The sequence below is a fragment of the Staurois parvus genome, unplaced genomic scaffold (assembly GCF_062004578.1).
Source record: "Staurois parvus isolate SC_StPar_1 unplaced genomic scaffold, SC_StPar_1.0 ptg002174l, whole genome shotgun sequence".
Lineage (NCBI taxonomy): Eukaryota > Metazoa > Chordata > Amphibia > Anura > Ranidae > Staurois > Staurois parvus.
Window position 1 is genome coordinate 469,444 of NW_028319970.1, and position 23,544 is coordinate 492,987.

Here is a 23,544-nt window from a genome sequence, read left to right on the forward strand (position 1 = left end):
CATTATATTTATCTCCCCATTCGGCAGGGGACTAACAAAGGAGGAGACCCCAGACGGGTTGACTCCGAAGTTAGTCTGTACTTCCAGTCCCCCAATGCCAGCGCCCACACAGTACCCCAAGCAAATTGTCCCACACAAAGCATTACTCACCCAACCACCCTCTGCCTCTCTCGTAGAACATACCCACCACTGGGGAGAAGTACAAACTGGTCCTGATTTTATAGTTCTTGTGTAGTCAGTCTATCACATACCTGGTGATGGAGGCCAATGGAGAGAGGGCTTCCCTTGCGGCTGAGTTCCAGACTCCCCTGGATATGGGACAGCAGGAGTCAGGCCCAAAGTAGCACAGGTCGCCTGTAGGAGTGCTGGTAAGAGGTACACCCAGGAGCACGGCTGATGCACTGGAATGAAGTCTGCAGACAGGTGGCGCCTGTGAGATGTATGCAAGCCTTCAGGGAAACAGAGGACCACAGAGTAGTCGGTTCAAAGCCAAGGTCAGATGCCAGATGGAGATCAGAGCAGATGTAGTCAGTAGAGTAGCCGGGGTCATACACAGAGGAGCAAGAGAGAAAATCTGTTAGCCAAGCCAGGGTCAGGTCAGGTCAGGAGTCAGGCAGAGAAGACAGGTCCAAGAGCAAGCCGGGTCGGTAACAGGAAATCACTAAAGCAAGGAACACAGACAATGGTACTGGGGAGCCAGAGATCATCCAGCAACTTTAGGGAGTGATGCGCCTCCTTATAAAGGACGTCCGGAGCCAATGCATGCGCAACTACATGCCAGTGCGCATGCGTGTTCTGGCTCGCGTACGTGCGCCAATGCGTATGGATCTTCGCCAACGTGCACTTCTGCGGCCATGCAGGGTACCGGCAGGAGTGCCGGGTTTCCCAGAACTTCTGCTGTGGACAGAACCCTGACACAGTCACAAAGTCGCTTTAGTTCACCAAGCCTTAGATCTTCTGTAGGACCTGCAAGAATGACCTTAATAGTTTCACAGTAGCTACAAGCAGCGCCATCTCTGGAAGGGAAGATGATGGTGGAGGCTTCATTGCTGTACCGAGGTGTTTTGCCATAATGACCATATCATCGTTCACAAGACTTCTTTTATTCAATCGCCAAAACCTGATAAGAACAGAGACAGCAGTACGAAAGAGAGATCTTCTTCCTTCCTTCCTGAACCTCCTCTTGAACCCTTTCCTGAGGGTTAGTTCAGGTACAGCAACCAAAAAGTGTAATAAAGGAAGCGTTAGCACCATCCGTGGGGAGCATTGCAACCAGAAAATTGTATTCAATTGTTTATGGTGAACAGTATACCCCTCCAAGCTATGGCTGGAGGGAACCACCCCGCCGGCAGTGAGAAGAGGCGAGCGTGAGTCCCAGCGATTCCAGTGTCAGCCAATACAAGTGATGGGATGGACGCCACTCAACCAACCAGGAGTCCAATATTGAGGAATGACCTCAGCCGCCATTCTGGACACACCCTCTGATGCGTTTCACCCCACCCACCCAGGCTAAACACCCATCAGACTAGTGATGATCAAAGCAAATTGGGTAAATGACCAATCTGGGTGCTCCTTTTATCTACCTTGGGCTTGTTCTTGTGCCGAAAAAATGGCCCCTCGTTAGTTTACATTTTTTACGTATGTGCTTGACCACTTTCACCCCCTTCCTGCCCGAGCCAATGTGCAGCTTTCAGTGTTGTCGCACTTTGAATGACAATTGCACGGTCATGCAGCACTGTACTCATATGACATTTTTATCATTTTTTTGAGACAGACTTTCTTTTCTTAGTTGTTGTTATAAAATTTTGCAAATAAGGAATTTTTTCTCCTTCATTGATGAGTGCTAATGAGGCTGCACTGATAGGCACTCATAGGCTGCACTGATAGCCATCACTGAGGAGGCTGCACAGATAGGCGTCACTGATGGGCACTGATAGGTTGCACTGAATGGGCAATGATTGGCACTGATGAGGCGGCACTGAAGAGCACTGATAGGCTGCACTGAATGGGCAATGATTGGCACTGATGAGGCGGCACTGATGGGCACTGATAGGCTGCACTGAATGGGCAATGATTGGCACTGATGAGGCGTCACTGATGGGCACTGATAGGCTGCTCTGATGGGCATTGATGAGGTGGCACTGATGGACAATAATGAGGCAGCACTGATAGGCATCACTGAGGAGGCTGCACTGATAGGTGTCATTGATGGGTACTGATAGGCTGCACTGATGGGCACTGATGAGGCAGCACTGATGGGCACTAATGAAGCAGCACTGATAGGTGTCACTGAAGAGGCTGCACTGATAGGCATCACTGATGGGAACTGACAGGCACCACCGATGGGCACTGATACTGTAGACATTAATAGGCAGCACTGATGAGCACTGACAGGCACCACTGATGGGCACTGATACTGTAAACACTGATAGGCAGCAATGATCATCACTGATAAGCGGCATTGATGAGGAGGTATTGAAAGACGCCACTGATGGGCACTGATAGGCGGCACAGATGAGGAGGTACTGAGAGGCGCAACTGATGAGGAGGTATTGAGAGACGCCACTGATGGGCACTGATAGGCGGCACAGATGAGGAGGTACTGAGAGGCGACACTGATAAGGAGGTACTGAGAGGCGGCACTGATGGGCACTGATAGGCAGTACTGGTGGGCATTGATAAGCAGCACTGATTGGGTATGCAGTCTGTTGCACGACTCCGCAATTGTCAGTTAAAGTAATGTATAGCAAAAAATGGCCGGGTCAGGAAGGGGAGGAAATCCTCTGTAGGGCAATGTATTAATAGCAAAAAGTAAAAAATATTGTTTTTTTCCTCAAAATTGCCGTCCTTTTTATATTTATACAAACCACACAGGCGAAGAAATACCACCAAAAAAAGCTCTATTTGTGGGGAAAAATGGATATAAATTGCATTTGGGTGCAGCGTTGCACGACCGCGCAATTGTCAGTTAAAGCAACATATAGCAACAAATGGCCTGGCCCCGGGGGGGGGTAAATTCTCTGGAGGGCGAGTGGTTAATTGAATTTATTCTCTCCTCAGAAGCGGAGATGAAGGGCGATCTGATGAAGGGGTTCAAGTAGTTGATCGTGTAATGATTGGTTGCGGTGATGTCCACGGACAGTGAGCAACAGAACCACGACAAGGTCCTTCCTGTGTCTGTTGAAAAATATTGTTGGAGCTCTGCACTGCCCCTTTAATCGAATAAAAAACGAAATAAAACATTGATGAATACTCACCACGCAATCTCGGGTATGATGTTGTAGACGGACGTGCCTAAAATTTCCAGTTGGGTTCATATATGGTAATGAAAGCATATTTAATGGCAAAAGACATACTGAATTTATAAAAAAAAAAAAAAAAAAAAAAACTAGTGCTAGTACTTACCTAAATTGAATAAACAGATGAATAAAAAAAAATGATCAGTTATAGGGAGCAAAGTTATTTTTTGTTTTATTTTTAAGTGTTAGATTTTTTTTTTTTAATAAAGTTTCGATAACTTTAAACATTGTCATCATATTTGTGTGCGCTTTTGTGTGCTTCAATATATTATGGAATTTTTTAAAATCAAGAAAGGTATCAAAGAAGGAAACAAAAAGGAACTTTTTGAGACATAATCCTAAAGGTATAAAATGATGGCAATTAGCAGAAGTGATGCGTACAAAATTTTTTGGCATTCACCGAAAAAAAAAAAACTATTACTTACCTAAATTGAATAAACAGATGACTTAAAAAAATTGACCAGTTATAGGGTGCACAGTTATTATTTGTTTCATTTTTAAGTGTTAGATTTTTGTTTTTAATAAAGTTTCATTTCATTTTTAAGTGTTAGATTTTGTTTTGGAATAAAGTTTCATTTCATTTTTAAGTGTTAGATTTTTTTTTAAATAAAGTTTCGATAACTTTAAATATTGTCATCATATTTGTGTGAGCTTTTTGTGTGCTTCAATATATTATGGAATTTTTTAAAATCAAGAAAGGTATCAAAGAAGGAAACAAAAAGGAACTTTTTGCGACATGATCCTAAAGGTATAAAATGATGGCAATTAGCAGAAGTGATGCGTACAAAATGTTTTGGCATTCACCGGGAAAAAAAACTAGTACTAGTACTTACCTAAATTGAATAAACAGATGAATAAAAAAAATGATCAGTTATAGGGAGCAAAGTTATTATTTGTTTCATTTTTAAGTGTTAGATTTTTGTTTTTAATAAAGTTTCATTTCATTTTTAAGTGTTAGATTTTTGTTTTTAATAAAGTTTCATTTCATTTTTAAGTGTTAGATTTTTTTTTGGAATAAAGTTTAATTTCATTTTTAAGTGTTAGATTTTTTTTTTTAATAAACTTTCGATAACTTTAAACATTGTCATCATATTTTTGTGAGCTTTTTGTGTGCTTCAATATATTTTGGAATTTTTTAAAATCAAGAAAGGTATCAAAGAAGGAAACAAAAAGGAACTTTTTACGACATAATCCTAAAGGTATAAAATGATGTCAGTTAGCAGAAGTGATGCGTACAAAATGTTTTGGCATTCACTGGAAAAAAAAAAACGAGTACTTACCTAAATTGAATAAACAGATGACTTAAAAAAATGATCAGTTATAGGGTGCAAAATTATTATTTGTTTCATTTTTGAGTGTTAGATTTTTTTTTTAATAAAGTTTCAATAACTTTAAATATTGTCATCATATCTGTATGCGCTTTTTGTGTGCTTCAATATTTTATGGAATTTTTAAAATCAAGAAAGGTATCAAAGAAGGAAACAAAAAGGAACATTTTGCAACATAATCCTAAAGGTATAAAATGATGTCAGCAGAAGTGATGCGTACAAAATGTTTTGGCATTCACCGGAAAAAAAAAACTATTACTAGTACTTACCTAAATTGAATAAACAGATGAATAAAAAAAAATTGATCAGTTATAGGGTGCAAAGTTATTATTTGTTTCATTTTTAAGTGTTAGATTTTTTTTTTAATAAAGTTTTGATAACTTTAAATATTGTCATCATGTTTGTGTGTGCATTTTGTGTGCTTTAATATATTATGGAATTTTTAAAATCAAGAAAGTTATCAAAGAAGGAGACAAAAAGGAACTTTTTGCGACATAATAAAGGTATAAAATGATGTCGGTTAACAGAAGTGATGCGTACAAAATGTTTTGGCATTCACCTGAAAAAAAAAACTAGTACTTACCTAAATTGAATAAACAGATGACTTTAAAAAATCGATCATTTATAGGGTGCAAAGTTATTATATGTATCATTTTTAAGTGTTAGATTTTTTTTTTTTAATAGAGTTTTGATATCTTTAAATACTGTCATCATGTTTGTGTGAGCTTTTTGTGTGCTTCAATATATTATGTGATTTTTAAAATCAAGAAAGGTATCAAAGAAGGAAACTTAAAAAAATTAAAAAAAATTAAAAAAAATGCATTACAATAAATTAAATTATATTTATTCATGAAAGCTTCAAGCAAGTGAATTAAAACATTACAAATATAAAAATAAATGATTAAAAATGATGGTCAAAACTGTATAAATATAGTAAATGTTAATTTTTAAAAACACCAGCCAAAAGTTTGTTATCCTAAATTTTTTTTTTTTTTAAATAACTGTACGCTAATAAAAAGTGTATGTACAAATGTAAATGCGGTGTATTTGTCAGGCATATGTTCATTTTGTAAATTACGAGTTATGATCTCATTGCACTTACCTATGAAGGTATCAGTAAAATTAATAGTCATTGAATCTATGTTGAAAGCCCAGCGGCCGGCCACATTGACGTTGCTGCCCGTCACCAGATTGGTCATGGAAGTTGCCAGCGAGCCGGGGAGTGTGTAGCTACTTGTCCCATTGCCATTGTTTAACGAAGCCTGGAGAAATAATTATCATGTAATCATTTAATAATGTAACAAATATATCTCGTTATTGAGGGAAGAAGTCTCAAAATCAAATAGAAAAATTTAACATTTTTTTTTATAGGTCAAAATTTTTAGAAATTTCTTTTTATATTAGTCATGATAGATCATAAAATGGTCAGAAAAGAAATCCTACTTGGCCATTCCATGTGCTACCTGTAATAAAACCCCTTACTCCCTTTCAGATCCATTGGACAGCATGAGAAGCACAATGTATGCTGGGTTTGAGCAAAGTGTCTTGGGAAATTTCCATGACTCATGAAAAATGTAAAATGGATGTAAGCAGACTGCAAAGGGCTCAAAGACGGATGTAATTGGATCAAAAACAGAGAAAAAGGGCTGTCAATGGATGAAAAATGAATGTCAACGGATAAAAAAAATGGATGTCAACGGATGGAAAATGGATGTCAACGGATGAAAAATGGATGTCAATGGATGAAAAATGGATGTCAACGGATAAAAAAGGAATGTCAACGGATGGAAAAGGGATGTCAACGGATGGAAAAAGGATGTCAACGAATGGAAAAGGGATGTCAACGGATTAAAATGGATGTCAAGGGATGGAAAATGGATGTCAATGGATGAAAAAGGGATTTCAATGAATGGAAAATGGATGTCAACGGATGGAAAATGGATGTCAACGGATGAAAAAGGGATTTCAAAGGATGAAAAATGGATGTCAACGGATGGAAAATTGATGACAACGGATGAAAAATGGATGTCAACTAATGGAAAATGGGTGTCAACGGATGAAAATGGATGTCAACGAATGAAAACCGGATGTCAACAGATGGAAAATGGATATCAATGGATGAAAAACGGATGTCAGCGGATGGAAAATGGATGTCAATGGATGAAAAATGGATGTCAACGGATGGAAAATGGATGTCAACAAATGGAAACTGGATGACAACAGGCCTTATGTATCTTGACTCAAATGGTGCCATTCGAAGTCTCCCACATTTGTATCCTGTTGCCAGATTCAGGTGCTGGTTCCAAAGGAGAAGGTCCAGCTCTACGCTTCCAGCACTGAACCCAAGTCAGGCCACATTCCGATGACGTCAATTGTGATAACCGAGTATCGGCTTTTTGCGTTTTTATACTCACCAGCGCCAAGTTCCCGCTCAGGTAACCATCGACCAAGGCTGGCCAAAGGAGGTCCTTATAATTGAATAGGACAAAGGTGAGTTTTCCGTCTGAGATCAGGACGACTTGAAAAGTGTTCCTCTGGAAAAAGGAGAAGCATGGATTAACCAACCTCACATAATATGTGTATGTATGAATGTAAGTTAGGGACCTTAGATTGTACGCTCCTCGGGGGCGGGGACTGATGTGAATGTGCAATATATATGTAAAGCGCTGTGTAAATTAATGGTATTATATAAGTACCTGAAATAAATATTAATTATACACTGGAAGTCTTCGCATTCTCCCGAGTAGAGTACTGCCACTGAATTTCCACCGCCACTATTTGTAAAACTGACTTTTGTTTATTTAACTCCTTCCCGCCAATTGTACACATTTATGCAGCTTCACAGAAGTGGCCTTCTTTTCCGTGGGGCCACATATATGCGTGTTTTCCTTTGTGCTAAAATGGAACTTCCCCTTTTGGGGGGATCAAGGTTTGCCAGGGTTAGTGGCAGGGTCAAGGTCAAGGTCAAGGTTGGGGGTCAAAGGTCAGCATTGTTTGAGTAAAAAAACCTTTAAAAGCAAGATGAAAACTGCTTATGGGCTGTACTACGGGTGCAAACAACTAACATACACGTACGTGGTATCACTGCGATCATCAGGAGCGGGAGAATTTATTTTGGGCTGTTCTTTGGTGGTAAATTATGGTAATAGAAAAAAATATACAGTAAACTACAATAAAATACAGTATATATGTATATATATATATATATATACACATACATAAAAAAAATATATATATATAAGGGTGTGCACACTTATGCAACCACATTATTTAAGTTTTTTCAGGAGTGGGAGAATTTATTTTGGGCTGTTCTTTGGTGGTAAATTATGGTAATAGAAAGAAAATACAGTAATATACAGTATATATTTATATTACTATTATTATTATTATACAGGATTTATATATATATATATATATATATATATATATATATATGAGGGTGTGCACACTTATGCAACCACATTATTTAAGTTTTTTTCAGGAGCGGGAGAATTTATTTTGGGTGGTAAATTATGGTAATAGAAATAAAATATACAGTAAATTCAGTAAACTAGAATAAAATACAGTAATATTCAGTGTATATATATATATGTGAGGGTGTGCACACTTATGCAACCACATTTTTTAAGTTTTTTCAGGAGCGGGAAAATTTATTTTGGGCTGTTCTTTGGTGGTAAATTATAGTAATAGAAAAAAAAATACAGTAAACTCAGTAAACTACAATAATATACAGTATATATATATTTATGAAAAAAAATAAAATATATATGCAGTATATATATATATATATATATATATATAAAAGGGTGTGCACACTTATGCAACCACTTTATTTAAGTTTTTTCAGGAGCGGGAGAATTTATTTTGGGTTGTTCTTTGGTGGTAAATTACGGTAAAAGAAAAAAATAATCAGTGCTGATCACTCATCCTGGAAAAGAAGGGGCTGGTGTGACATATTTATCGGACCCTTTCCCCATATTTACCGGATCCTATTGTGTGCTTGCAGCTGCCAGTGGGAAGGAGAGGAGGGAAGCCGGCACTGTGGGGGCCCAGGCAGCTGGGTGGATTAGATGTGCTCAGGGAGGGTGATCGGCATGGTGGCCAATCTCCTGTATCACTTTCTCCAGCCGGAGGGAGAGGAGAAGAATCCAACTTTCAGGTGCTGCATAGAAGCCATCCAGGGCATCCATTCCAGTAATTGCCCCCCACCGTACCGATTACCCTCCCTGCTCACATCCAATTCATCCAGTTGCCTGGGCCTCCTTGTTAGCCTAGGTCCCATACAGGAGGACTGATGGTACCCCTTTATCCATGGCCCTGGCCTGTGCCTATTCTCTGAGAAAAATGTCCTGGTTGTCACCAAGAATGGTGAGCAGTAAAAACGGACAGGGGTTCTATGTCAGCCAACCAGGGTTCCTTCAGAGGTTGTTAGGGGCTTCTTAAGCTGTGGTTGATTGACCTCCCATTTGGTAGTTCTAGGGCCAACACTACTTGGCAAAGCCAGCAGCATGACACCAACGATCTCTTAGCTATCATCAAGGGTGGCTTTCTGACCACCACTGTAAGAGTTCCATTTTTCCTACTGACTACAAGTATGTAAGGCATTTTTTCACGTTGCCCTCAGCCGATGTTTTGGGGGTTCCACTGGAGATACGCATCATGTGTCCAGTTTTTTTTTGCTATAGGGCATCATTTCTCCACCCTGACCCTGATCTCTATTCCACCAAGCCTGGTCTTCCTCAGGCAGGGGCAGAGGCGGACTGACCATTTGGGAACTTGGGTACTGCCTGAGGGCTCGGGTCAGTAGGGGGCCCCATGAGATGCCCCTGGTACCTTTCATAGGCTTTTTTGGGTGTGGTTTGAATGTGGGTGAGGACACGGGGCCCCATGATCCCCTATTGCCTGGGGGCCCCATGAGTTGTCTGTCCGCCCCTGCTCAGGGGAACACATGCACCTTTTGCTAGACTAGAGGAAGTACCTGAGAAGTCTTAGCTCCATGAAAAATAACCTTGTCCCACGTCGCCACGAAAATCCACGTGGCGGTAAACTTGTAAAGCCGGAAATACGTTTTAAGCTGCAACGTCGCCCAGGCAAGAAGGTTGCTTTCGTTGGTCTGGCGGTAGTAGATTGAACCCTCTTGGCTGTTGTCCACGTCAGACCAAAAAGGAGCCAAGAATGGGTGCGGATAGATCACGCTCGCGTTTGGAGGCCTGAAATCGACGGTCTTCACTTTGAATGACAGAAATCCATTGTTGTTCATCTGTTCAAAGAGGAAAAATAACGTTTTTGACACGTTTCTACAGCTCTCAGTGTGTGCTAAGATGCCCAAACCGTTACCGCCTTCCACGTCACTCACATAGAACAAAGAGTACGCCTCTCCAAAGACTGGAACCTTCATAGTCAAGGTTAGGTTTGATGGCCCTCCATCATCATCCTGTGGACTGAGACTGTCAATCCCCGATCCATAGGGATAGAGAAGTTCTGAAAAGTTGATTTGTGGAAAAAAATTATGTGTTTAATAGGTGCAAAAATATTAAAAAAAAAGTGTATTCAATTTTAATAGAGGACAAAAAGAAAATGTTTCTATGTTAAACACCCAGCTTTATGGCAAGGTCACAAGATGGCTCCTTATCGTTTGCATGGAGCTCCAGTGGTGAAATACACTAGATGGACAAACGTTTTTGGACACTTGACCATCATACCTACCACTCTATGGTCCAAAGTGTGTGAATACCCCCCCCAGATTATTGACTTCAGATGTTTCAAGTGAAGGATCCAATTTTAGAAAATGTTCCACTTCCAACCTTGCCTCAACAAATCCATTCTGTCCCACCATGACTCCCTTGTTATCTCTCGCCTTGACTACTGCTACTCCTTTCTCATAGGCCAACCTCTACACAGGCATATCCCCCCCTTCAGTCCTTCATGACTGGCAGAGTCATCTATCTTACCAACTGCTCAGTGTCCTCTACCCCTCTCTGCCAATCCCTCCACTGGCCTCCACTCAGTGTCCTCCACACCTCTCTGCCAATCCCTCCACTGGCCTCCACTCAGTGTCCTCCACACCTCTCTGCCAATCCCTCCACTGGCCTCCACTCAGTGTCCCCCACCCCTCTCTGCCAATCCCTCCACTGGCCTCCACTCAGTGTCCTCCACCCCTCTCTGCCAATCCCTCCACTGGCCTCCGCTCAGTGCCCTCCACCCCTCTCTGCCAATCCCTCCACTGGCCTCCACTCAGTGTCCTCCACACCTCTCTGCCAATCCCTCCACTGGCCTCCACTCAGTGTCCCCCACCCCTCTCTGCCAATCCCTCCACTGACCTCCACTCAGTGTCCTCCATCCCTCTCTGCCAATCCCTCCACTGGCCTCCACTCAGTGTCCTCCACCCCTCTCTGCCAATCCCTCCACTGGCCTCCACTCAGTGTCCTCCACCCCTCTCTGCCAATCCCTCCACTGGCCTCCACTCAGTGTCCTCCATCCCTCTCTGCCAATCCCTCCACTGGCCTCCACTCAGTGTCCTCCACCCCTCTCTGCCAATCCCTCCACTGGCCTCCACTCAGTGTCCTCCACCCCTCTCTGCCAATCCCTCCACTGGCCTCCACTCAGTGTCCTCCACCCCTCTCTGCCAATCCCTCCACTGGCTTCAGATTGCCCAACAAATTAAATTCAAAATACTAAAGATAACCTATAAAGCCTTCCACACCTCTGCCTCCAGCTATATCAACATTCTTGTCTCCAAATATCACCCACACTGTCCTCCTTGCTCCTCTCAAGACCTCCTGCTCTCTAGCTCCCTTGTGTCTTACTTTCATGCTTGTTTCATTCTATTCTTTTTTATTGTATTCTATTCTGTTTTGTTCTACTCTATTCTTTCCATTTTTTCTTGTATTCTTTTATTTTCTATTATGTTCTATTCTATTCCTTTATTTTTTATTCTATACTATTTTGTTTTTATTCTATTCTTTTCTATTCAGTTTTATCCTATTCTATTCCATCCCTTTATTTTATTTTCTATTCTATTCAATTTTATTCTATTCTATTCTGTTTTAATTGTATCTATTTTATTATATTCTTTTCTTTAATTTTCTTCTCTTTTCTATTCAATTCTATAAAGCAGCCTAGGAAGGAATTATCATCTTATTTCACTTTTGTACCTTACTGTATATATTGCAATATGTTTTCTGTTTTAATTCAAAATCATTTTCAATTTCAAATTTATTTTTGGATCATTTCAAATCGATTTGAAAATAGCTGTTCTATTCTATTCTATTCTATTCCATCCCTTTATTTTATTTTATTTTCTATTTAATTTTATTATATTCTGTTTTAATCGTATCTATTTTATTATTTTCTTTTCTTTAATGTTCTTTTCTTTTCTATTCAATTCTATAAAGCAGCCTAGGAAGGAATCATCATCTTATTTCACTTTTGTACCTTACTGTATATATTGCAATATGTTTTCTGTTTTAATTCAAAATCATTTTCAATTTCAAATTTATTTTTGGATCATTTCAAATCGATTTGAAAATAGCTGTTTTATTCTATTCTATTCTATTCTATTCCATCCCTTTCTTTTCTATTCTATTGAATTTTATTATATTCTGTTTTAATCGTATCTATTTTATTTTCTTTTCTTTAATGTTCTTTTCTTTTCTATTCAATTCTATAAAGCAGCCTAGGAAGGAATCACGTTCTAATTTCACTTTTGTACCTTACTGTATATATTGCAATATGTTTTCTTTTTTAATTCAATTTCATTTTCAATTTCAAATTTATTTTTGGATCATTTCAAATCGATTTGAAAATAGCTGTTTTATTCTATTCTATTCTATTCTATTCTATTCTATTCCATCCCTTTATTTTATTTTCTATTTTATTTAATTTTATTATATTCTGTTTTAATTGTATCTATTTTATTATTTTCTTTTCTTTAATGTTCTTTTCTTTTCTATTCAATTCTATAAAGCAGCCTAGGAAGGAATCATCATCTTATTTCACTTTTGTACCTTACTGTATATATTGCATTATGTTTTCTTTTTTAATTCAAAATCATTTTCAATTTCAAATTTATTTTTGGATCATTTCAAATCGATTTGAAAATACCGAACATATGAAATGAATCCGAATGTACGAAACAAATTCTGAAAACCAATCATTCTAATATAACGAATATGACAAAACGAAATGATTAACTTCATGAATTAATCCGAAAAGGAAATTAATTTTTTTCCATCATGCACATCTCTACCAATCAGCTTTCAGGTTTTTTTTTTTTTTTTAATGTCAAAACTTAACTGAACAAGCTGATTGGCTCCCAGGCACAGCTGCACCAGATTTTGCACCCTCCAGTTTTAGTAAATCAACCCCAGTGTATTCCTGAATGAATATTACTGTCATGAAATGGTCGGGTGAACTGGTTACCTGACCCCAGGGTGTAAGCAGTCACTGCTGATGCTGTCGTTATGCCACCTTCTTGAGTGATGTCAACTAAAAAGAAAAGAAAAAAAAAACCTCAAAGTATATTTGAACCCTCGCCTGTTAAAAAAAAACCATTCAGTTTAAATAGAAATAAAGGCAAAACCATATATACATACAGTTGCAAGAAATAGTATGTGAACCCCTTGGGATTACGTGGAGTTTTGCATGAATTGGGCATAAAATGTGCTCTGAACGTCATCTAAGTCACAACAATAGAAGAACACAGTCTGCTGAACATAATACTACACAAACATTAGATGTTGCCATGGTTTAATTGCACATAACATGTAAACATTCACAGTGCAGGGAGGAAAAAGTATGTGAACCTTTGGACTTAATAACTGGTTGACCCTCCTTTGTCAGCAATAACCTCAATCAAACGTTTCCTGTAGTTGCAGATCAGACCTGCACAACGATCTGGAGTCATTTTGGACCACTCCTCTTCACAAAACTGGTTCAGTGTAGCAATATTTTTGGGATGTCTGGTGTGAATCGCTCTCTTAAGGTCATGCCACAGCATTTCAATCGGGTTGAGGTCAGGGCTCTGACTGGGCCACTCCAGAAGTCGTATTCTGTGCTGTTGCAGCCATTGTTTTGTTGAATGACTTGTATGCTTTGGGTCATTGTCCTGTTGCATCACCCATCCTCTGCGGAGCTTCAGTTGGCGGACAGATGGTCGTACGTTTTCTTGCAAAATGTCTTGATAAACTCTGGAATTCATTTTCCCATCAATGACAACAATCCGTCCAGGCCCTGAGGCAGCAAAGCAGCCCCAAACCATGATGCTCCCTCCGCCATGTTTCACAGTGGGGATGAGGTTTTGATGTTGGTGTGTTGTGCCTTTTTTTCTCCACACATAGTGTTGTGTGTTCTTCCCAAACAACTCAATCTTGGTGTCATCTGTCCACAGTATATTTTGCCAGTAGTGCTGTGGAACATCCAGGTGCTCTTTTGCAAACTTCAAACGTGCTGCAATATTCTTTTTGGACAGCAATGGCTTCCTCCGTGGTGTCCTCCTATGTACTCCATTCTTGTTTAATGTTTTCCTTATTGTAGATGTGTCAACAAAAATGTTAGCATGTGCCAGAGATTTCTGTAGGTCTTTAGCTGACACTCTGGGATTCTTCTTTACCTCATGCAGCATTCTGCGCTGTGCTCTTGCAGTCATTTTTACAGGACGACCAGGCCTAGGGAGAGTAGCAACAGTGCTAAACTTTCTCCATTTGTAGACAGTCTGTCTTACCATGGACACATGAACATCAAGGCTTTTGGAGATACTTTTGTAACCCTTTCCAGCTTCATGCAAGTCAACAATTCTTGATCGTAGGTCTTCTGAGAGCTCTTTTCTGCGAGGCATGGTTCACATCAGACAGTGCTTCTTGAAACCAGTAAACCCAAAACAGGTGTCAGCAACACATCCAATATCATCACACTGATTGGAGTCAAGGTTGGCTCACTCCTGGCTCCAATTAGCTCTGGGAGAAGTCATTAAGCTAGGGCCTCACATACTTTTTCCTCCCTGCACTGTGAATGTTTACATGTTTTGTGCAATTAAACCATGGCAACATCTAATGTTTGTGTAGTATTATGTTCAGCAGACTGTGTTCTTCTATTGTTGTGACTTAGATGACGTTCAGAGCACATTTTATGTGAGAGGGGAGCCCTCTCTTCCATAGATAGTTGTCCCTTCAACCGGTGGCCCCATTGGAAGATTTCTGCACAGCACAGCCATCCAAATCAGTGTGCTTACAGTGAATCACACAGACAGAGCCCGAAGTAAAACAGCACACAGCACATAGGGGGCGACGCGCGCTCTACCTGCGCCGCCATTCGCGGCTGTCAATCACAGGGTCCCGGCCGGTGATTACTTATCAGCGCCCGATGATTGCTGAGAATCTCTGATGGGGAGGAAGAACTGTTTGTAAACAAAACAGTTCTCCTCCCTGTTAGCTTGTGCACACTGCTTTGCATGGCTGTGCATAGCACAGCCATCCAAATCAGTGTGCTTACAGTGAAGCACACTGACACAGCCCAAAGTAAAACAGCATCAGGGGCGGACTGACCATTTGGAAACTCGGGCACCGCCCGAGGGCCCTGGGTCAGTAGGGGGCCCCATGAGATGCCCCTTGTACCTTTTTTATAGGCTTTTTTGAGTTTGGGCAAAGACACAGGGGCCCCATGATCCCCTATTGCCCAGGCCCCATGAGTTGTCAGTCCGCCCCTGAACAACACACAGCACAAAGGGGCGCTCTCGCGCTCTACCCGCGGACGCTTCCACTCTCTTTTACTTACCTAAAGAAAGAAGCAGAAGAATCCCATAGACTCTCATCATTGGATGCTTGTATGCGGATCTCTAGAATACAAATCACAACATACGTGTTCAGTACCTAGACAGAGGTATGGAACCAAGTGTAGGGATGGTGGGAGACCCTTGTAATGGGCACAGCGGGTGTACAGACCCTGGGGTTCAGCAGAGGGATGGTGGGAACCCCTCATAATGGGCACAGCGGGTGTACAGACCCTGGGGTTCAGCACAGGGATGCTGGGAACCCCTCATAATGGGCACAGCGGGTATACAGACCCGGGAACTCAGCACAGGGATGGTGGGAGACCCCTGTAATGGGCACAGCGGGTGTACAGACCCTGGGGTTCAGCAGAGGGATGGTGGGAACCCCTCATAATGGGCACAGCGGGTGTACAGACCATGGGGTTCAGCACAGGGATGGTGGGAACCCCTCATAATGGGCACAGCGGGTGTACAGACCCTGGGGTTCAGCACAGGGATGGTGGGAACCCCTCATAATGGGCACAGCGAGTGTACAGACCTGGGAACTCAGCACAGGGATGGTGGGAACCCCTCATAATGGGCACAGCGGGTATACAGACCCGGGAACTCAGCACAGGGATGGTGGGAACCCCTCATAATGGGCACAGCGGGTGTACAGAAACAGGAACTCAGCACAAGGATGGTGGGAACCCCTCATAATGGGCACAGCGGGTGTACAGACCTGGGAACTCAGCACAGGGATGGTGGGAACCCCTCATAATGGGCACAGCAGGTGTACAGAAACGGGAACTCAGCACAGGGATGGTGGGAACCCCTCATAATGGGCACAGCGGGTGTACAGACCCGGGAACTCAGCACAGGGATGGTGGGAACCCCTCATAATGGGCACAGCAGGTGTACAGAAACGGGAACTCAGCACAGGGATGGTGGGAACCCCTCATAATGGGCACAGTGGGTGTACAGACCCGGGAACTCAGCACAGGGATGGTGGGAACCCCTCATAATGGGCACAGCAGGTGTACAGAAACGGGAACTCAGCACAGGGATGGTGGGAACCCCTCATAATGGGCACAGTGGGTGTACAGACCCGGGAACTCAGCACAGGGATGGTGGGAACCCCTCATAATGGGCACAGCGTTTGTACAGACCTGGGAATACATCCCTAAAAAAAACTCTAAATAAATTTAAAAGTGTAGAATTTTTTAGACAGTTCCCAGCACCTCAGTCCTGTGTAATTTTGGTCGTTATGCTGCAAAATCGGTTTTGTCTAAATCTTTCCACTTTCTCCTCACGACCAGATATCCTTCTATCCCGATGTCATTGTAGGAATATTAAAGTGTTCCTGAACCCCCAACAGTACAATCAGTCTGTAGATGCCGCAAAGCATGCTTCTTATACTCACTGTGGGACCTAAGGGGTTAATCCTCCGCATTGTGTAAAAAGGCTGATTGATCCTGTCTTCTCTGATCCTCCCTTTCTTCCAGTGTCCCCCTCTTATCTCCTGATAAGACATATTGTGTGGAGACACTGTGCAAATGCTCGGTTTAGTGTGTATTGCTAGAAAGGATTTTTTTTTTTCTTGGGAGGGTGCATGTGATCAGCACAGGGCCAATCAGCTGTGTCCAGACAGAGGTCAGGAGTTCTGCATCCTCCTAGAGCAGAAAGAAAACTCCTCCTACAAGCTTTAACCAGTGCTCTGCTGGACACTGATAGAAGTCACAAGACTGCTATTTACTGCTGATGAGAAAAGGGAATTAGCAATTTATATTTACTAAAATAATTGCATTTCTATGTTGTGTGTACTGTGGGAGAGCAGATATAGTGAATGCAGGGTCCGGGGAGAGCAGATATAGTGAATGTGGGGTCCGGGGAGACCGGATATAGTGAATGCGGGATCCGGGGAGAGCAGATATAGTGAATGCGGGGTCCGGGGAGAGCGGATATAGTGAATGCAGGGTCCGGGGAGACCAGATATAGTGAATGCAGGGTCCGGGGAGACCGGATATAGTGAATGCGGGGTCCGGGGAGACCAGATATAGTGAATGCGGGGTCCGGGGAGACCGGATATAGTGAATGCGGGGTCCGGGGAGAGCAGATATAGTGAATGCGGGGTCCAGGGAGAGCGGATATAGTGAATGCAGGGTCCGGGGAGACCGGATATAGTGAATGCGGGGTCCGGGGAGAGCGGATATAGTGAATGCAGGGTCCGGGGAGGCCGGATATAGTGAATGCAGGGTCCGGGGAGAGCGGATATAGTGAATGCGGGGTCCGGGGAGAGCGGATATAGTGAATGCAGGGTCCGGGGAGACCAGATATAGTGAATGCGGGGTCCGGGGAGAGCGGTTATAGTGAATGCAGGGTCCGGGGAGAGTGGATATAGTGAATGCAGGGTCCGGGGAGAGCGGATATAGTGAATGCAGGGTCCGGGGAGAGCGGATATAGTGAATGCGGGGTCCAGGGAGACCAGATATAGTGAATGCAGGGTCCTGGGAGACCAGATATAGTGAATGCAGGGTCCAGGGAGACTGGATATAGTGAATGCGGGGTTCAGGGAGAGCGGATATAGTGATTGCGGGGTCCGGGGAGAGCGGATATAGTGAATGCAGGGTCCGGGGAGACCAGATATAGTGAATGCAGGGTCTGGGGAGACCAGATATAGTGAATGCGGGGTCCGGGGAGACCGGATATAGTGAATGCGGGGTCCGGGGAGAGCAGATATAGTGAATGCGGGGTCCAGGGAGAGCGGATATAGTGAATGCAGGGTCCGGGGAGACCGGATATAGTGAATGCGGGGTCCGGGGAGAGCGGATATAGTGAATGCAGGGTCCGGGGAGGCCGGATATAGTGAATGCGGGGTCCGGGGAGAGCGGATATAGTGAATGCAGGGTCCGGGGAGACCAGATATAGTGAATGCGGGGTCCGGGGAGAGCGGTTATAGTGAATGCAGGGTCCGGGGAGAGTGGATATAGTGAATGCAGGGTCCGGGGAGAGCGGATATAGTGAATGCAGGGTCCGGGGAGAGCGGATATAGTGAATGCGGGGTCCAGGGAGACCAGATATAGTGAATGCAGGGTCCTGGGAGACCAGATATAGTGAATGCAGGGTCCAGGGAGACTGGATATAGTGAATGCGGGGTCCGGGGAGACCAGATATAGTGAATGCAGGGTCTGGGGAGACCAGATATAGTGAATGCGGGGTCCGGGGAGACCGGATATAGTGAATGCGGGGTCCGGGGAGAGCAGATATAGTGAATGCGGGGTCCAGGGAGAGCGGATATAGTGAATGCAGGGTCCGGGGAGACCGGATATAGTGAATGCGGGGTCCGGGGAGAGCGGATATAGTGAATGCAGGGTCCGGGGAGGCCGGATATAGTGAATGCGGGGTCCGGGGAGAGCGGATATAGTGAATGCAGGGTCCGGGGAGACCAGATATAGTGAATGCGGGGTCCGGGGAGAGCGGTTATAGTGAATGCAGGGTCCGGGGAGAGTGGATATAGTGAATGCAGGGTCCGGGGAGAGCGGATATAGTGAATGCAGGGTCCGGGGAGAGCGGATATAGTGAATGCGGGGTCCAGGGAGACCAGATATAGTGAATGCAGGGTCCTGGGAGACCAGATATAGTGAATGCAGGGTCCAGGGAGACTGGATATAGTGAATGCGGGGTTCAGGGAGAGCGGATATAGTGATTGCGGGGTCCGGGGAGAGCGGATATAGTGAATGCAGGGTCCGGGGAGACCAGATATAGTGAATGCAGGGTCTGGGGAGACCAGATATAGTGAATGCAGGGTCCGGGGAGACCAGATATAGTGAATGCAGGGTCTGGGGAGACCAGATATAGTGAATGCGGGGTCCGGGGAGATCAGATATAGTGAATGCGGGGTCCGGGGAGATCAGATATAGTGAATGCGGGGTCCAGGGAGATCAGATATAGTGAATGCGGGGTCCGGGGTTTAGTAACACTTTAAGCGGTAATAAAAAAAAGATATCCATGGATCAACAATAAAGACGTGTGCCGTTCCCATGGCTACATTTAGCACTGAACAATTCTAGGGGGTGATTTACTAAAGACAAAATACCTTGTTCACATTGTACGGGGATTTTCCCCAGAGCTTTATGAAAAAGGTAAAAATTCACTTTGCAAAGAATAAATTGAATTTTTGCTTGCTCATGATTCGTTGAGGAAAATTCCCTTATAAAGTGCAACTTCCCTTGCAAAGTGAACAACCTATTTGCCTTTTGTAAATCAACCCCAGAAAGCCTTCAACCTTTTTTTTTTACCACCCACCAAATTATACGAGGGCGACAGGAAAAGTCAAAGGCATTTTAAGGCTGGATGTTGTTTACTCAAAGCCACTACATTCCTTCAGCTCACAGAGAAAGAACAAATGACTGCAGGTTACGAGATCTGCAGGCTTGTCGTTTCTTTAAACAATTATTATAAATGTCCTCTATAAGTGTGCTGTAAATAAGTGGTCTTCAAACTGTAGCCCTGGGGCCAGATGTGGCCCTGTGCTTGCCTTTATTTGGCCCTTGGGGCACCATTTCTCCCATTGACACCAACAATGGGGCACCATTTCTCTCATTGACACTAACAATGGGGCACCATTTCTCTCACTGACACCAACAATGGGGCACCATTTCTCCCACTGATACGAGACACTTTCTGGCAACTGATACCAACAATGGGGCATCATTTCTCCCATTGACACCAACAATGGGGCACCATTTCTCCCATTGACAACAACAATGGGGCACCATTTCTCTCATTGACACCAACAATGGGGCATCATTTCTCTCATTGACACCAACAATGGGGCATCATTTCTCTCACTGACACCAACAATGGGGCACCATTTCTCCCACTGATACGAGACACTTTCTGGCAACTGATACCAACAATGGGGCATCATTTCTCCCATTGACACCAACAATGGGGCACCATTTCTCCCACTGATACGAGACACTATTCTGGCAACTGACACCAGCAATGGGGCATCATTTCTCCCATTGACACCAACAATGGGTCACCATTTCTCCCACTGATACGAGACACTATTCTGGCAACTGACACCAGCAATGGGGCATCATTTCTCCCATTGACACCAACAATGGGGCACCATTTCTCCCACTGATACGAGACACTATTCTGGCAACTGACCCCAACAATGGGGCATTATTTCTCCCATTGACACCAACAATGGGTCACCATTTCTCCCACTGATACGAGACACTATTCTGGCAACTGACCCCCAACAATGGGGCATCATTTCTCCCATTGACACCAACAATGGGTCACCATTTCTCCCACTGATACGAGACACTATTCTGGCAACTGACACCAGCAATGGGGCATCATTTCTCCCATTGACACCAACAATGGGGCACCATTTCTCCCACTGATACGAGACACTATTCTGGCAACTGACACCAACAATGGGCACCATTTCTCCCACTGATACGAGACACTATTCTGGCAACTGACCCCAACAATGGGGCATCATTTCTCCCATTGACACCAACAATGGGGCACCATTTCTCCCACTGATACGAGACACTATTTTGGCAACTGACCCCAACAATGGGGCATCATTTCTCCCATTGACACCAACAATGGGTCACCATTTCTCCCACTGATACGAGACACTATTCTGGCAACTGACCCCCAACAATGGGGCATCATTTCTCCCATTGACACCAACAATGGTTCACCATTTCTCCCACTGATACGAGACACTATTCTGGCAACTGACACCAGCAATGGGGCATCATTTCTCCCATTGACACCAACAATGGGGCACCATTTCTCCCACTGATACAAGACACTATTCTGGCAACTGACACCAGCAATGGGGCATCATTTCTCCCATTGACACCAACAATGGGTCACCATTTCTCCCACTGATACGAGACACTATTCTGGCAACTGACCCCAACAATGGGGCATCATTTCTCCCATTGACACCAACAATGGGGCACCATTTCTCCCACTGATACGAGACACTATTTTGGCAACTGACCCCAACAATGGGGCATCATTTCTCCCATTGACACCAACAATGGGTCACCATTTCTCCCACTGATACGAGACACTATTCTGGCAACTGACCCCCAACAATGGGGCATCATTTCTCCCATTGACACCAACAATGGTTCACCATTTCTCCCACTGATACGAGACACTATTCTGGCAACTGACACCAGCAATGGGGCATCATTTCTCCCATTGACACCAACAATGGGTCACCATTTCTCCCACTGATACGAGACACTATTCTGGCAATTGACACCAGTAATGGGGCATCATTTCTCCCACTGACACCAACAAAATTTCCACTCCCGCTGGCCACAGTTCAGCCCCCCTAGAGCCTGAAGGGCAAAACACTCCTTTCTTTGCTTAGAAAGTTTAGAAACCCCTGTTTTTTTTAATCTTTTATTAATTTTTTATTACAAAATCAACATTAAATCAAACATTTCTAAACACATTTTCACATAAATTTACCTAGTCCCTTCCCCTCCCTCCATCTTTCTGCCCCCACCCAACAAATTTCCACTGGCCATATAATATACCATTTTCTTTTACTTCTAGTTCCTGAAATATACGAGGAGCTGAGACCCCTGGATTAAATGAAAACTTTCTTCAAAATTTTAATTAAACCAATTAATTAAATCAATTATTTTTCAATTAAATTCTAGCCATTCATACTTCCATCCACTCACCTCTGTTTCATGTCCTGGTGGAGGTTCACTCGCCAGCTGCTGAAAAAGTCTGAGTTTTAGGAAACAAAAGGCGGCTTTTATGTGCACACAAAAGATGTATTTCCTGCCTGGTGAGTATTGCTTGGAAGGATTGTGTTTTTGAGATACCTATCTCAAATACCTTTCTGCAAGGGGACACACTATAAAATCCCAAAGCTTTGGATCACATGACTCTTGTAATGTGAATGTCATGGCCGAACAACATTTTCAGTACTTAGACTAGCCCAGGGGTCACGGTGTCTGGTCAAAGTGTCCCACACGGAAGAAAAATATATTTGAAATATATTTCAAAAATATTCTCCCCAAATATATTGACATATGTTTGAAATGGTACAATTTTGGCCGTATTCAATATATTTCAAAATATATTTCAATATATATACAGTCAGGTCCATAAATATTGGGACATGGACACAATTCTAACATTTTTGGCTCTATACACCACCACAATGGATTTGAAATGAAACGAACAAGATGTGCTTTAACTGCAGACTGTCAGCTTTAATTTGAGGGTATTTACATCCAAATCAGGTGAACGGTGTAGGAATTACAACAGTTTGCATATGTGCCTCCCACTTGTTAAGGGACCAAAAGTAATGGGACAATTGGCTTCTCAGCTGTTCCATGGCCAGGTGTGTGTTGTTCCCTCATTATCCCAATTACAATGAGCAGATAAAAGATCCAGAGTTCATTTCAAGTGTGTTATTTGCATTTGGAATCTGTTGCTGTCAACTCTCAAGATGAGATCCAAAGAGCTCTCACTATCAGTGAAGCCATCATTAGGCTGAATAAACAAAACACACCCATCAGAGAGATAGCAAAAACATTAGGCGTGGCCAAAACAACTGTTTGGAACATTCTTAAAAAGAAGGAACGCACCGGTGAGCTCAGCAACACCAAAAGACCCGGAAGACCACGGAAAACAACTGTGGTGGATGACCGAAGAATTCTTTCCCTGGTGAAGAAAACACCCTTCACAACAGTTGGCCAGATCGAGAACACTCTCCAGGAGGTAGGTGTATGTGTGTCAAAGTCACCAATCAAGAGAAGACTTCACCAGAGTGAATACAGAGGGTTCACCACAAGATGTAAACCATTGGTGAGCCTCAAAAACAGGAAGGCCAGATTAGAGTTTGCCAAACGACATCTAAAAAAGCCTTCACAGTTCTGGAACAACATCCTATGGACAGATGAGACCGACATCAACTTGTACCAGAGTGATGGGAAGAGAAGAGGATGGAGAAGGAACTGCTCATGATCCTAAGCATACCACCTCATCAGTGAAGCATGGTGGTGGTAGTGTCATGGCGTGGGCATGTATGGCTGCCAATGGAACTGCTTCTCTTGTATTTATTGATGATGTGACTGCTGACAAAAGCAGCCGGATGAATTGTGAA

General features: G+C 43.1%; 1 pseudogene across 1 annotated transcript; it reads right to left on the reverse strand.

Moving 5' to 3' along the window:
- Positions 1-948: 948 nt before the first annotated feature.
- On the reverse strand, positions 949-22,141 carry LOC149432290 (sushi, nidogen and EGF-like domain-containing protein 1; annotated as a pseudogene). The gene is made up of 8 exons (XR_016309162.1): positions 22,109-22,141; positions 15,398-15,458; positions 13,049-13,114; positions 9,984-10,108; positions 9,606-9,887; positions 7,042-7,161; positions 5,656-5,889; positions 949-1,120 (listed from the first exon to the last, which is right to left on the reverse strand). The product of XR_016309162.1 is annotated as a sushi, nidogen and EGF-like domain-containing protein 1 (transcript).
- Between the last annotated feature and the right edge of the window lie 1,403 nt (positions 22,142-23,544).